Source organism: Plectropomus leopardus, chromosome 16, assembly GCF_026936395.1.
Source record: "Plectropomus leopardus strain MGB_pleo_1.0 chromosome 16, ASM2693639v1, whole genome shotgun sequence".
Taxonomy (NCBI): Eukaryota; Metazoa; Chordata; class Actinopteri; order Perciformes; family Serranidae; genus Plectropomus; species Plectropomus leopardus.
The window spans coordinates 4,624,635-4,637,015 of NC_142191.1; the positions used below are offsets into that span (position 1 = coordinate 4,624,635).

The following is a 12,381-nucleotide window of genomic DNA, read 5'->3' on the forward strand; positions in this document are numbered from 1 at the left end:
CACACACACACACACACGTACAAACACACACGATACGAGGCCTTGTGTCTGTAATTGAAATAAAACGGCGTGTGAGCAGAGGTTATGACCTGCTGGTTCTGGTGATGCGCTATTAACCAGAAGACTGACGGCCTCTCTCGTTCTCACTCTCTCCCTCACATTCCCACCATCTTTCATACATCTTCCACACGATTTCACATCCGACTTGTCATCAGTGTATATTTAGCGTCAAATGAAAATATGTCTCTGTTTGCGTGGACTGTTGCTGGATTTCTGTTGAACCCTAAAATTCCCCCTTTGTCACTTGCAGTGTTGCACTGCAGCGTGGTGCAGGATGATATGAGTGTGTGAGGTTCAAAATAATACACACTGAGTGAAAGGCGTCTCTGGCTGCTGTACAGAGGCGATGTCAGTGTTATGATTTTGATCGTAAATGTGCAATGTGAACATTTATCATGCTAGTGCTTTCATAATGCAATATCTATCAGGTTGTATTTCAATATAGAGATAATGATGATTTTTTTTGGGCTGATCGCTGATTGCTGGACGCATTATCGGCCGATAGCAACCTCAATCAGGGGTTATATTCGGGGGGTGATGTATCTTCCAACCTCAACTTTACTGTGATGTCATAATGTTTTGTAGCCATAATGAAGCGCCATAACTCAGGTACAGATGGGGAGACATTTGGTCACTGAGTAAATCTTGGGTGATCGCCTTGAAGCTGTGCTGATTGTATAGATCCTCTGTGCTGCGGAGGAAATGTGTGTGAAACATCCATGTTTTAGGATTTGTGGCTTCTTTGCAGCTACATCCATATTTGAAGCATTGTCAAATGTCAGTGCTACTTATGAGTCTGGACAGACATGGATGTAAAGTGTAACTGCAACCTTCACTGGTGTGCAGGGGGATACAGCTGCAAGGCATGAACTCGTTTTTGTTAAAATTTCAAATGATTGATTGATTATCAGATTAGTTGGCAATGGATATATCAGCTGGCAACTAATGCAGCATTACTGGAAATGTCCTGACGTGTCATTAAAAATGCCCTCTGTTGGGGCGTCCTGTGGCTCAGTGGATAAAGCAGGCACCCCATATATGAAGACAGTGTCCTTGCTGCAGCAACTGTGGGTTCGATTCCACCCCTTTACTGCATGTCGTCCCCTTTTTCTCCCCCTTTCACACTATCACTCTGTCCTATCTGATAAAGGCAAAAATGCCAAAAAAATCCTTAAAAATGCCCTCTGTTATTGTAGTTCAGTGGTCAGTCGTGTTGGAGGTGTAATCTGAACTACGCTCACTGAAGAAATGTCATAATTCGTAATGACAAAACCAACATATTGTGATTTGCACAAACATGCGGCAACATTTTCTTTTGGTGACTGGACAGTCGCATCATACCTTACAGTCAGAGCAATGACATTTGTGTCCATACAGGATGAATATAAGCCGACAGTTTTGCTTCTGTTTAATTTGGATGTAAAATCTGACAGTGAAAAATTTTGTAATGTCGCTAATAATCTCTCATTATGATTAAAAAACCTGAGTGCACACAACTACGTTACATATGGCACTGTTTATTTTGATCAGTGTGGGATCCATGATGGATGTTTACAACTGACGATTTGGGTCAGTTTTACCATCTGCCTTTGTTTTGTCTTCCAAAAAATCTCGACTAACCTGGTGAATTTGTTCTTTGCAGCATTAAATCTCTTTTCATCAGTGTTGTTGAGGTCAGTCAGCAGTTAACTTTGGGAACATTTTTGTAAAACAGAATGAAAAAAAAAACCCCGGTTGAACTTGATTAAAATAAAAGAGAGCTGACTGAAATAAAATATCTGTTGTGAGATAAGAGACTCTGCATGCAGGCTGTTTGAACAATCCTAAAGTCTTTTTCTGAATGTCTGTTTCTCCTTTTTCTCCAAACCCTCCCCTCTCATCACCTTTAGCAAATGTGCACATGATTGCGAGAGTGTGAGGGCGTACATATGTGTGCATCTGTGTGTGAGAGTGTGTGTGCTTCCCAAGGTGACACACACATGGTTTTCCCATAGCTCTTTTACAACCTTTTGCTGTGTAACTCTGACCAGTGTCTAACCATCTGTCCTGCTCTCTGGATTCCTGTAATAACCAGTTAACCCCCCCTCTGTCCTCTCTGTCCTCCTACTCAGACTCTGTCCTCCGTCCTCACCAGTGACTGCACAAAAAACCCCAAATAACACAGGCGTCACAGAAATTAGAAATAAAGCGAATTTTCAGACAAACGATAGAACTGTGCGACTGAAATGCGATAGTGTGAGACAGACAAGATCACACACAAACACACACATATGAGTGTTTGGAGTTTTTTTCATTTCCTTCACACCTTCACACCTGTGCTGCAGACTCCGGCCTTGGGAGATAGTTTACACAAACATATGCTTTTTGTACAGCGCTGGAGACAAAGACGTGCATTCACATGCACCGAGTTATCAAAATGACACAGCCGGGAAAAGTTGCAGCTGTAGGGAGTTACCCATAAGTCTCTGTGAAGAGATAAAGAACATACACACACACACACAAACACACACACACTGACAGACATGGTTGGTTTCCTCTGATTTGTTGTGGAGGCTTGCTTCCTTTGAAACGTGTGTGTGTGTTCATGGTTAACTGCTGTCTTTAGGCTGCATTATATTTTCCTGAATCGCTCCTGAAACTAATCTGTGTGCAGATGAAGAAAAATACAAATTGTGCTCTAAAAGTCGTGTACGCATGCGCAGCTGCAGGAGCAGAGGAGGTGTGAACAGGATGGGAGTTAACATGTGTCACATAAATCTATTGATAAACGCAGTAACTTAAGCCATCTAAATAAAAAGTCAGAGTATCGGTGCTATTTACCACAGCCAATTAAAAATCAAAGCTTGCAGACGTGTTGCGTGGTAACTTTCTAAATAGAGTGTCGGGTGTTTCGTGGTCGGGTGTCGAGTTGCGTCGTCCCGAACCCAACCCAGGATACTTTACATACTGTACTGTATCTGCGTGCGTGCGGCTGTGGTCATGAACACAGCTGTGTGTGTCTTCATGTGTGTGTGTGTCTCTGAGGTGAAGAGTGCAAGCCGTTCTCATTCTCAGGTTGTCAAATACCGACACCTTGTCACATCCTCGGCGTCTGATAGCAACCTGCACTTGCTAATATGTTATTATCAGCCTTAATTTACTGTCCTTTGTGAACTTTAAAAGTCAAACCAAGTTGGAAGTTGTGTAATTTTTCGACCAGCACATTTTGCATACTGCAATTTGTTTTTTGTTGACCACCGTCTAGTTATTTCACCAGAACAAAATTGTCTTTGTGTTTTTTTTTCAAGTGACACTCAGTATTAAAATGTAGTTCGATGTGTTTCTCTCCTGTAACTTAAGATAAGATAATCCTTTATAAGTCCCACAACAAGGAAATTTACATTATCACAGCAGCAAAGGGATATTAAAGCAAGGTATGTACAAACAATAAATAAAGCAAAAAGAACAATCTAAATTACGCAAAACTCAGCAGTTAAAAATATTTACACCCGTTGCACATGGATACCTGACTGGATACTGTCAGACTGATTCAAACAAATCATCATCTAAAGATTTGAATGTTGGCTTGCAATGAATGAATAATGTTGGTTAATTTAGGAACTAAAGGGAAACTGATTTGTTTCACACTGTTTAAAAACAACTTTTTAATCTTTGGGCTTGGATCAATATATAATGACTTATCACACCTTGAGCAAATTGAAGAATCACAGTTTTAACTCATCAGATGTTATTTATTTTATATCCATGTGTATGCAGTTGCTGATTGCTCACTTCTTTTTTAAACCTCGGTGCGAGTCTGCACGTGCTCTGTGTCTTACGTTAACAGGCTTATTTCCGCAGGTTTGAATGTGGATGTTTTTGTCTGTTTTAAACTCGTGTTGGAAATCCAATCTGCTTCCTTTCTGCAAACCCGACAGTCAAAATACACTTGTTTAGGCTTCAGAGGGATTACACAGGGTTAGCTCGGGCCAGAGGAGTGTTAGTGGATGGGTCAAGGTGGACAGGGTGTCTGGAAAACTTTTGGGAAAACGGGTTTAAGAAGCTCATTTTAAGGTGAGGCGGTTTTGGCTATGAAGATGGATTTTGCAGGTGTTGCACAAAAACCTTGCAGCACAGATGCAGTTTGTTCTCGTTTGTAGCCTTTGTTTGTTTGAGAAGACTAATGAAAAGTGAAGGAGGCTCGCACATGACGAAGAAAAGAGGGAGAGAAAGTAAAAAAACCTCAGAGACCAGGTGTTGTGGTGTGTGTGAGTGGCTGCTGCTGCAGTCTGAGCAGTGTGCTGTGGGGTTAATTAGGCGTATCAGAGACTAATCCCTCTCCAGGGTCATCTGCTGGGGTCGCGCCTAAAAAGAGAAAGGTCACAGCAACATCCGGCTCAACGCATTAATGACGGCTTCATACTGTAGACCTGCATGTGTGTGTGTGCGTGTGTGTGTGTGTGTGTGTGTGTGTGTGTTAAAGTGAGCGGAGTGTGTCAGCTGTGTGTTTAGAATAATTGTGTTTATATCATGAAAATAATCAGTTTCTCCAGCAGCCTGTTTAGACACTAATTAGTCAAATTGTGCGTCTGCAGATGAAGTGTGTGTTTATTTGCTGAGGCCAAATGGAAGCAGATGGAACAGTATTGATGATGGGCCTCTGATCACTATTATTGATCCGTGATTACAGTGTAAAGGCTTTACTGTATTCAGCTGAGCACTGAGGGAGCTACTGTAGCCCGCAGGGGACAAACTGCTCTGTGTGTGTACAGCGGTGTGTGTGACTGCTGAGCAAGGGCAAGGATTAACACAAAACACATGCTAACACACACTCACAAACACACACATTATCACATTTACCGATCCAAAAAACAAATCTGGCTTGGAGGAGGAGATATTTTTGGGTGGCTGTGGTGGTTTTTTTTGGATGACTGTGGTTCAGCAGGTTGCCAGTATCTGAGGGTTGGTGGTTCGACCTCCGGTTTTTCCTGTTCACATGTCAGAGTGTGAATCCCAAATTGCTCCTGATGGTTACACCAGTGTTTTGCATGGTGGCTCGTTTCCACAGCTTGTGCCTGTAATGTATCAGCATACAATAAAAAATGTAGAAAGTGGTTTGATAATCACTTTTCATTGTATTGAAGTTTGACTACACAAAATATATCGCGTTCAGAGTTTAGAGTATAAATAGAAAATTACCATTTAAAATGTTGCTACCATTCTTGTTTTATTGCTCATTTTGTTTTTACTTCAGAGTCCAGCTGGTTTAATAAAAAAATTAAAGAATTTTGAGCGGTTTATTGGATTCTAGCAGCAAAATAGGCAGAATTGTGTTCACTTCACAGGGTATTTTACAGATTAATTTATTTGTGGTGGATAGGGCTTTGTGATGTGACGCTTATATCCACCTGTTGACTGGAAGCTGTAAGTCCGCAGCAAAACATCAACATCTCTGGCCCCGAGACAAGCTCGGTCGTTTAAGCACCGCAGGGTTCCGCTTTGATTTATATAATTATCACATTAATGTATTTAACTTTACTATAACATTGTGCTTTATTTAGCATAATAACTATTTTATTGCATTTTATTATAACAGTAGTTTATGTAACTTTATTTTATGGCAGTAGCTACTTTATTTGTGACTGTAGTTCATTTAAAACATTTGTATTTTAGTAATTTACAGTAGTTTAGAGGAGATTTCAGAATATCAAGATATGTATCGTGTATGGCGATATAGCCTAAAAATATCATGATATTATTTTAAAGCCATATGGCCCAGCTATAGTGGCAGACTTCCATTATTGATAATATATATCTTCTTCCACAAATTGTTTTTATATTTTTGGAGCTGGACTGCTCATTGTGAGCACCAGTGGACCTGGGCTGTTGGTAGCTGAGCTGCTGCTTTCTATTGTTTTCTTTTTCTCCGGTCTGCCTTGACGTTGAAAGTAACACACCAAAAACAACCACACAGACACACACATACAGAAAGCCATACTTATCTGCTGCTCTACTGGCAACCTGAAGGACTCAGTAGATTATTTTTAAAATACCTGCATGCATGCTCTAAATTTGGTGGTTAAGGGGTATTGGTCCCACCTCTGCTGTTGATAAAATGTGGCCAAAGACTCACACATGTGTGTGTGTTAAACATAAATGCTCAAAATAACACCAAAAAATGACACAAACAAATTAATTTCTCTTTCATCTGACATTTTATACATTCATGATGTTATTCCAAATCTATCCTTAGACTGCTGACATATCAATAACCCCCGTGTTTACCGTCTCAGTAAACAGACTGATCTTTAGCTTAAGATTCTGCACTTATAGTCAAGAAATGAAGTCAGCTTTCAAAGATGGATTTTGATTGTTTGGAAAGACGCCCTCTGAGGTATTCAGGTCATAAATAAGAGGGGTAATAATAATAACGACGATGCGATTTAAGTAATGACGAAACGCAGATTGAAAAGCACCGAATGGAAGGTTGTGATTAAAGAACGGGACACGGCCAATTTTTTTTCAAGCAAAGGCCAAGTTGTGGTTTAACAGCGGCTGTTTTGAATTTTAGTCCTGAAATATTTCATCCATTAAAATGAACCTTTTCTCTAAATCTGATTAGAAACCAGACTTGTTTCCAACATAAAGCAGAAGCTCTTTAAATTGCTTTCCTTTATTTCTAGTAAAACGTCATAATGTCTCACTATCGTAATTATTATTATTAGATATTGGTGGTTATTCTGCGTTGTGATTGGTTGCAGCGAGGCCTGCGTGTGGTTGATGAGGAGCCAGAGTGATTGACAGCTCTACCTGGGTGGTGGGAGGCAGTGACAGCTCTGTCGCTGCGGAAACAAACACAGAGAGCCCGTCAGCCAATCAGAGCTGAGCGAGAGCCCCGGGGATTCATCTAACACATGCTGAAGATTTCCTCAAAACCAAAACACACATAAACACACACATACACACATATTCTCCTATGTGCTATACGTTTTAGTTGGATATATGAGTGTATATGTGTATTTGTGTGCATGTGTGTTGAGTTGATGTGTGTGTTCTTGCCGTGCGGTGTGGTCTTCTGTCGACACTGTCTCTGGGTCGTTGACGTAGTTGTCATGGGAGAGTGCTCTCTGGACCCGTGCGCACACATACACTCTTACACACCAGCGGACAGGGGGTCAGCTTGTATTAAAAGACCAAATAAACGAAGCTTTCCTCACCACCAACCCACCGCAGACAAGACAAGCACACAGAAATGGAGACCGCGACCGGAGGAAATGTGTGTATGTGCGGAGGTGGAGGAGGTGAAGAAGGAAATGTCTTTAGTTTTTTTTGGAGCAGCAGGTCGGATCAGTGTGTATTAAGTCTTTTCCTTACCTGGAGGACATGAGGTCCACCACACCTGCACCAGTGAGGCATTGAAGCATCATTCTGTAGTTTTCCTGATGTCTGGCCTTTCTATAGGTGCAGTAGTTTACCACAATAACCTTTATTTTCAAAGAAGTACTGGAAACAGGTCGCTGTTACTGCAGTGGTGTCTCTGTACAATACAAGCATATATGAATGCAAGCTGTCCTAAGAAGTGTTGAAAATAATTAGGGCTTTTTTAGGGCATCTAACAAGTTGATTTTACTTTTTAAAAAAAACGAGGAAACTGATTACTTTGGAAAATGCAAGTAAATATTACTATAAGTCTTAATTTATGTTTACTTTTTACCGAATTGTTAAGTTTACTTCTGATGTAGTTATATCTACTTAATTTTGTGAAGTTGTTGCAACTTAAATTATTGACTAGATCTTTCTAAGTTTTAGCAACTTCAGTGAACCAAGTTCACTGTGCGATATATATTTGTGTATTCCGCCAGGTGCAAACTAGTCAGTCATATTCGTATTTTCTTAAACATGTTAGAAAAACAGAACTTGCAGATCTTCATTATTGGCAAAATCCTCTTTGCTCCTCTTTAAGTCAGCCTGACTTGGTTTACTGAAGTTGCTAACACTTCAGAAAAAACAAGGTAATTTTAGTTTTCATCTTTATGTTGCAAAAACTAAATACAGCTAAATTTTGAGTACATTTAACATCTAGAAAGAAGGTAAACATAACTTAAGATTTATAGTTATATCTACTTGATTTGCAGTGTGTGATTAAGGTCAGTAATTAAAGTGTTCGTTTATTAATAGCCTGCCGACATTCCTGTCTTTAAGAGGCTGTACCAGGCTGTTGCCTGCATGGCAATAAATATCAGTGTACGGATTAACTTATTAATAACTTTAGTTTAGAAACACTGCATGCAATAGTCCACCTTCCACCTTCTATGTTACTCTATCTGTTACACACAGGTTGTTTGGATGTGGGGACAGTCTCAAAGCTCTCTTTTAACATTTCGTTTTATTTCTTCTTTTCTTACTAAATTAATAATTGTTAAATATTATTAAACAACCATTGATTCAGTTATTTAACAAGGATAGGCTTATTAGGTTTAATGTAGCTATGTACATAGATATATTTTTTAAAGTCTGACCCCCAACAGCTTCTGCTTGAAAAAAATCTGGCCCTAGAAAAATGTAGTTGATGGCCGACCATTTACGCAAATTACTAGAAAAATCACTTATGCATTTGACTGAAAGTCACCAGGTAACACAGCCACTTGTTACATTTAACACCTACAGCTATGTTTAGTAGGAGTTTTTGTTTCTTCTCAAACTTCACCTTGATTTGGATGACTCTAAATAATATCTACATTTAAAGCCAAAGTTTGTCGCTCGTTTCGATAATGCAGAAAATCAACTTTTGCTGCTGCCACTGTCATCAGGCTGCAGTGAAAACTGCGACCTGCCACCATAGTATTGGCTCTAATGGTGCCATAAGAGGGCAGAACGAGCAAAACGGTCGCCGGATTCGTGTACGGAGAGATGCTGTTATATCCGAGTGTCATTAGGTTGCCTGCCGTGCCTGTTGGGTGCAGCGCTGTGCCGCTGTTCGCTCAGCTGTTGGACGCATGACCTTGGAGCTGCGTTAGTGTGTCTGTCGTGTGTGACAGTGCTGATCAGGCAGTCGGGAGTCTCAGAAAACAGGATCATGTGTAACGCACATTGCGCAGAATTTAGATGTGATATTCTCAAATTTAAATGTTTGAACCTCTCAGTTTGTCGTCTTGCTCTCCAGCTCCACGCGATCACTCTATCCCTGTCAGCCATCTTGTTTTTTTTCTGTCACCCTCTTTCTCCCCTTTCTCTGTCTATTTATCTTTCCTCTTTCACTTCGCTTGCTTTATTACATCTCCTTTCAGCTCCTCTGTCTTTATTCTTTTCTCTGTTTATTTCATTCTTTCTCCCTCTCTCTCTCTGTTTATGTCTCCTTCTCTGCTGCCTGTCCTTTTCTTTCTGTCCTTCTCCCTCTCCGTCTCTTTCTCCCCCTCTCCGGCCGTCGTAAATCGCTTTCTTGTTGGCTGTTGAAGTGTGAGGAATGGCAGATCTGATGGTTTCTCACAGCTGTTGCTGGCTTTCCCAGGTTCACCTCACCGCACTGCCCTCTGTGGTCCTGGCTTTCAGACCTGCAGGCAAAATATACAAAACATGAATAGGCTTTTAAATATTTGAACTGCTTTGATGTGTGCTTGATATATCTCGCTGAACAGAGCAACAAGCAGACACATCTCATGCAATGATAAGATAAATCAGTTCCTCTTTTTTTCAAGCAGACAAAACATACAAGTGTTGTTTCATCTGGGTTTACTGGCTTTGTAAAACATTTTATAATTCTTAATTAAATGAGTAATGTAAAATACATATTGTCCACTAAGAGCTGTTCAGCTTGTGAATCAGATTGTGCGTCCGGAGAAACGACTTAAATCTGAAATGAATTTAACCAGTCTTAATAAAACACATTTATATGTGTGTCTAATGCCACCTTCTGAAGACAAGTGTGTCTTCAGCCTTTGAAACTTGAATAGATTGGCTTGATTTCTTCCAAAAGTACAGGAGGAAGACAATGAGCAGTGACCAATAAGAAATAGCCCAAAAATATCCAAAAAATTAGTAAAACAATACAAGAAAATCACCCAAAAATAAGCAAAAATTTTATTAATTAAAAAAGTATTTTAAAAAAAAAAGAAAAACGAGAAAATTACCCAAAAACAAGCAAAAATTTAATTAATTAGAAAAGTATTGAAAAAAAAGAAAAACGAGAAAATTACCCTAAGAAAATGCTTAATATAAAGCAGCACAGAGTTGTGAATATAGTTTTTTGGACACTTTTCTCTGTTTTATTTTTAAAATTAAAAACGTATAATCTGCCTGCTTCCAATTGTGAATATTTGAAAATAACTGGCAATACCTGAAAGATCATCTCAGTAGTTTAGCGGGAGCCAAGTGTTTGGAAGAGGTTCAAGACATTGGGAACAAAATCCAAAGTCCTCGTTGTTTGCCAAAATGCGTTCTTGAGTTCAGTTAGAGCTTCAGCTGTCTGAGTTAGACAAATAAAGTTGGTATCATCCAGAGTTACAGTATTTTTAGTACAGATATCGAGCCACTGCAGCTGCACAAAGAAAATCTCGTTGTGGAAACACAAAGAGGGAAATGTGTGCTAAAAAAACTAACTCTGGAAGATACTTGCCAGACTGCTCGTATTAGTTTTGGCTAAAACATTGCACACATTATTCCTCAAACAAGGACTTTAATTTAATCTCCATCTCTTCTTTTGAAATGATGTTAGAAAGGAATCTTTACACAGCCGCTATGAAGCGGAGGGATGATCGTGTCCAATAGCTGTTTTAATGTGTGAATGGGAATATTGTTTTAGGACAGACTTGATAAAATTTTAAAGTTTTTTTTTTTAATCCACAAAATCTGAATTAATATCAGTGATCTTGATTTTAGGTTGCAAATATTTTTTTTCAGATCTTCTCATGTCAGGTGATCCAGGATGTGTTTTCAGAGTGACTTTTTTACATTAATTATCCGCCTTTTTGGAAAATCTCACTCAACACAGTGAAAACAAATAACTGCCCCAATAAACAACCCTCGATTTTCAGTACTGATTTATTCCAGTGACGTGCAGGAAAATCCAGATAAGGCTTTAGTGAACCTACAAAATCCAACAACATCTCACAACTTAAATTTAACTTTTGTGCTCTCTGGCTGTGAGAAATAAAACGTACTTTTCTAAAATGGCATTTCACAGATGATTAAGGTGATAGAAGATTTTTTTAGGGCACATACACAAAGCTTAGACAACTTTTATCTCAGTCTCCGAAACCATTAGCTAAAGATCTGACAACGATAGCCTCTGAAGGCAGTGGCGAATATTTCAGGGAGTCCGCTGTAGGCTATCGGGGCGATGACTTCCTCCTCCATGCAGTCGCCATTTCAACTAATCTGTATAAACAGATATCTTTATATGACTGCAGATAAATATTATAAAAGCTAATTAAAGCTAAATCACTTTCAGTCGATAGCTGATGGCTTCTCAGATTGCATTTCGACTGATGTGTTGCAAATCTCCACACGCACTGTTTACCTGCATCTTTAACGTGATTGGTCAATAGGTGGGTTTCCATTAAACCTCAAATTGCACACATTGAAATTGTGAGTATAAAATACACCTCATGGAAACACGTCAATTACGGGAAAAAAAGGACACAAACAAAACAAAGATACCTGTATGCATGTAAACAAAATGTAAAAAAAAGTGCATCTCAGCACCACATAAAACACACACCATTGTTTATTAGTATCAACACCATGGATGTATTATTGGAAGGCCCTTTTTCTGGGTGCAGAATCAGTGTAAAATACCCAGATCTGCTGACCCATAGAGCATGGACACTAGAGATTTAAGGTTGCTGAGTTTGTCTGAGGGGGGTAACTTCCGCCTGACTGACCTCTGGTTAGCTTGAATGGCGGTCTAAAAAATGTAATCTTATGGCCCTTTTCCAAATATTATCAAACTGGATGACTTAAATCTAGATAGTGAAATGAGTTGTTTTGTGGGGGGTTTGATGCTCACAAAAATGTATTCACTGATGTACAGACATCTCTTTCCCAAGGTAAGTCAATGTGAAAGTCTTTCTGGGCCAGTGGGAATCACACGACCGACCCAGACGTTGTAATTCCACTTTTGTCCACAATGTAAAATTTGCATCAGAGCCTGGCGCACTTCCTGGGGGCTTGCATGGACGCATGGGTAGAGAACACACAACACGCCGCTCTTGACTGACGTCATAACACTGCGCCTCTTTGCAGGCATTATTTAACAACCACTGTTCAATCCAACGCTTGCACAATTTCAACAGTGCTGCGGTTGACATGAGGTTATGTTCAGGCACAAAAACCACATGCTTATGT

The 12,381-nt window shown here is 39.6% G+C and overlaps 1 protein-coding gene across 2 annotated transcripts in view; it reads left to right on the plus strand.

Moving 5' to 3' along the window:
* The window catches only part of LOC121955085 (uncharacterized), a 169,755-nt gene that overhangs the window by 66,065 nt on the left and 91,309 nt on the right, over positions 1-12,381 (plus strand). The window lies entirely within an intron of this gene.